A 4,597-nucleotide genomic window follows, 5' to 3' on the forward strand; every position below is an offset into this window, starting at 1 on the left:
TATGATGTTTGTGTATTGAGATGTTGTGTTTGGGTATGATAATTGTGGCTTAGATAGTGTGTATGTGAATATTGGAGATTGATTGAGATTTTGGAAAGCTTGAGAAAGGGCCTTGGTGTGCAAAAATCTGTGCTTGGAGGTGTTGAGACCTTGAGAGCTTATGGAAAAGTAATTTGGAAGTGCTCCGGTTGAGCGGGGAAAATCGGCTAAGGTATGGTCTCAGTTTCCTGTATCTAAAATGTAATGTGGTGTGAAAAGTTAGGCTAGAGGCCCTAGGATAGGCATTAAATTGTTGATGTTGTTGAATGATTGAGATATATTATGTGGTCATATATGTGATTATGCTTATTGATGCCTTGATGGTATGATGCATGAGAGATATGCACGTTGTGATATATGCTTGATGATTGATTGAGGTTGAATTGTGGGTGAAACAATGTTGATGGTGAGTATGATATTGATTATGTGTAATGATGGTTGATTGGAAATGGTGTTGTTGGAAATTGGTTTGAGAAAGAGTATATGACATGAAAATGTGCTTGAGATTGAGCCAATTGAGTGAAGTGGGTTAAAATGAAAGGATGGTGTTTTGTGAATTTGATAAAAATGCCAATGTATGAGTTGAGGAGGCTTGAGGTTAATTTTTGGTATGTTTTGGTTTGATTTCAAAAAGGGTTGAAATTGGTATGTTTTGGTTGATTTCAAAAAAGGGTTGAAATTGGTTTGTTTTGAAAATGGCACTTTGTGGTTTAGTAAGAAAATATGGTTTTTGGACATACTTTGGTGGAGCATAACTTGAACTCCGGATCCCCGTTTTGTGCCAAACTTGTTTAGAAATGACATTGGATCCAGGATGTTTATGCCGTTTGAAGAACGGGCAAAAAATGATTTGAAACGGAGAAGTTATGCCCATCGGAAGATTGGGATTTGAAACTGTGTAATTCTGCAGCTTTTAACTTAGTAAAATTTTTGGCAGAACGAACCCCCACGTGTACGTGTGGCCGACGCGTACGCGTCGTTTTTGAAAATGCACCATCCACGCATACGCGTCGATGGCTGCACCAAATGTCCAGCTAAATTCTCGAGAGTTGTGCGAGAATTATGCCAGTTTTGTGCGTGGGAGACAAACGCACCCAGGCGTATGCATGGCTGACGCGTAGGCACCCTTGGGCTTTTGTTACATCCACGCGTGCACGTCGGCGACGCATACGCGTCGATGCACTTTTAGCTTTTCCACGCGTGCGCGTGGGCGACGCGCACGCGTGACCCTGTTTTCATCCCAAAGTTGATTTTGAGTTTTAAAAGTCAAATTTCATACTTCTAAGCCTCCGATTTCACCCCTTATGTCTTAATTCTTTATGACATTCCTAGCGATGGAAAAGAAGCTAGGGGATGTGGCAACTTGTGAATGAAGAAAGGGGAAAAACTAATGATCAATGATGATCAAAGATAATTGTATGAGATATAGAGGATGGCGGTGGAAGTGCTTTATGTGCCATGAGCCGAGAGGCTGTATTTGTTAACAAATTGGCTGATTCTGGATTGAACTATGTGCCGGATGGCTGAGTTATTGCCGTGTTATGGCGGGCCATAATTGAATTATGGCCGAGTATGATTGCATATATGTTTATTGAATGAAATGTGAATGTTGCACTTCCATTATCTGAGACACGAGTTTCCCTGAAAAAAAGTAGTGGCTAGCCCCACATGCTCCAGGTGGAGACTCGAGACTCTGCTGACCCTATGTCGTAAGTGTGGTCGGACACTGTGAAAGTCCCGGATGAGCTCGCCCCCGTGAATATATACACCAGTGAGGGTGTTAGATATGAATTATGAATTATGAATTATATTGAGTATAACTCGAGTTGAAGATGCACGACAGAAGGACAATCCAATGGTTAGCTACCAGGACTTGTCGGGTTGGCTATATAACTGACAGATGATATCATCAGCCATTAGGACAGGCATACATCATATGCATATTATGTGAATTGTTTGAGATTGCCTAATTGACTGCATATTACTAGCTAATTGTCTAAATGCCGTATCTATTTCCTACTTGTATATCTCTTGTCTGATATAACTGTATTTGCCATATTATACTTCTGCTGGTGGTTGGGAGGTCTGAAGGAATTGGAAAGGGAAGTATTAGTTAGACTGAAGATCTTTAGTCAGTTGCCATTTATGGTTTAGTCTGTTTATAAGCTTTGAATTACCTGGTGGAAGTTCTAGGATTGCCTTCGGCTTTCCCAGGACATTACATGTTAGATATGTGGGTACCGTTACCATGATGGGAACCTCTGGTTCTCATCCATGTGGATTTTGTGGTTTTCAAATGCAGGACGTAAGGCTTCTCGCTAAAGCATGCTGGAGACTTCTGGATTAGCGAAGATATTTGTTTCTCGGGACTCTATTTTGATTTTATGCTTTTGCTTAGATACTTTTATCTCTACTAAATAATACAAACTATGATGAATTCAATTAGAGGAGGTTTTGGAGAATAGGTTTCTGTATTTATGTCCCTTTGGGTTTCCTTTGGGGTTTCTTATTTTATTTACATGTATATATTTCTATGCTCGGACCGGTTATCTTCGCAACCGGATTTTGAGTTTTGACATTCCTATTTTTAGCACTCCTTTGTATATATATATATATATATATATATATAATCTCACGTTATCTCATTTTCTTTATTCGTTACATTATCGATCGGAGTGTTGCGCTTTCGAGCTACGATTTTGTTTTATCCTTTTTCTTCAAAGGCTCTTAGTTATAACCATTATTCACACTACTATACGTACTAAATTTTATTTTAGAGGTCGTAATACCTTGCCATCTCTGAATTATGACTTAAGCATAAGACTCGGTATGGTAGGCACAACTAGAAAATGGATTAATGCAGACAGATTTACAGACGGATTTGGTCTTTATTACAGACATATTTTTGGTTACCGACGGATTTTGTCCCTCTGTAAAAGCCCCGTCTGAAATTATTTACCGACGGATTTTTATTCCGTCGGAAAATTACCGACGGATTTTTACCAGTTACCGACGGATTTTTCCTCTGTAAATTCTCCATCCATTTTCTGAAGTCGACAAACTTTCCGACGGATTTTCCCTCTATAATTACAGACGGATTTTTGGTCTGTAATTACAGACGGATTTTCTGACAGATTATCCATATGTAATTACAGACAGATTTTTCGACAGATTTTCCGTCTGTAATTTGAACTTTGGAGAATCATCTTACACTCTAATTATAGACAGAAAATCCGTCTGTAAATCCGTCTCTAAGGATAAAATAGATTTTTTTTTTATTTTTCTATTGCAAAATAAATACTTTAGATTTGTTTTCTAAATTTACTCCATCAAACACACTGTAAATTGAAAAAAAAAAAGCCAAAAATCACATAGATAAACATAATATTCATTACATAATACCTATAAAATGGATGTTATTTTTCAACACCATTATCCAATATTTCACTATCTCAATAAAAAGATACCCCAAAATTTCTTTTAAACTACAACAAAGAAGGGCAGGACTTTCAGCCTAAGTTTTAAAACTATTTCCTCATGCTCTCTTTAAAGTTTAAACTCTCCAATCTAATCTGAGTTACATGATTCTTCACTCCATGGTAGACTCCAATCTAATCTATTGCCACATCGATTTGCTCCTCACTATTCACAATAGCTGAATCACCAGCACCCTTTCTGTGCTTGTGTGGCTGATTCAAATCATTGTCCTTGATCTCCTCTAGGACATTCTCACCTGACACAATGCTTTGAAACTTCTGTCCCATCATCATCATTCACAGTCTCTATATTTTCATTATTTTTGTCATTGGACACTTCAGAATTCTCTTCTATCCCAGCCTCACGGAGGAGGGTTTCTATCGCGCTTATCATGTGTCTGTTAACCTATTGCAAAGGCCAGAAACAGCAGAAATACAATCGCAAGATCACATACAAACTGTAAATTGCATATTTATGAATGCTCCTCTTTAGAAGATTTATTTCTAAATGTGAACACCACCTAATTAAACTTGCCAACTCTCCATTGAATCTCATTTCAAAGAAGGCCTAAGATTTTTCAGTGACTTTGGGTTAACAAAAAATAGAACAAATTAAGAGTTGGATTTGAAGTTATCCACATTTGGTGTCAAATATAAAACAAGAAGCAAAAACAGATAGTCAATGGCAATAACATCCACCTTACTAATTAAAATATTTTGGGAGTAAAACCAAATTCAAGCTTTCCCAAATACCATCACGAACAATATGCTCAAACAATTAGAAAGAGACATGATGTACTACCTCTGGGTTCTGAAGAAATTCAACTATGTCAATTGAACATGAAGGGCATTTCATAACATTCTTCTGTGCTCGCAAGGTGCACCCACCTTCGCTTCCCCTCTTTTTGATAAAGCTTTTGCCAGAAAAGGTTGTGGCCACAAGGAGTTGTCACAGGGACGCTCAACACCTTGCGACACAAGAGGCAAGCAAACTCTGCAAAATTGATGAAGCAAGAAACAAAATTATATCAACTTAAGAATCTCATACATAGTAATAATTGCAAAGGCATCAAATCAAAGTG

Source organism: Arachis ipaensis, chromosome B10 (genome assembly GCF_000816755.2).
Source record: "Arachis ipaensis cultivar K30076 chromosome B10, Araip1.1, whole genome shotgun sequence".
Classification (NCBI taxonomy): Eukaryota; Viridiplantae; Streptophyta; class Magnoliopsida; order Fabales; family Fabaceae; genus Arachis; species Arachis ipaensis.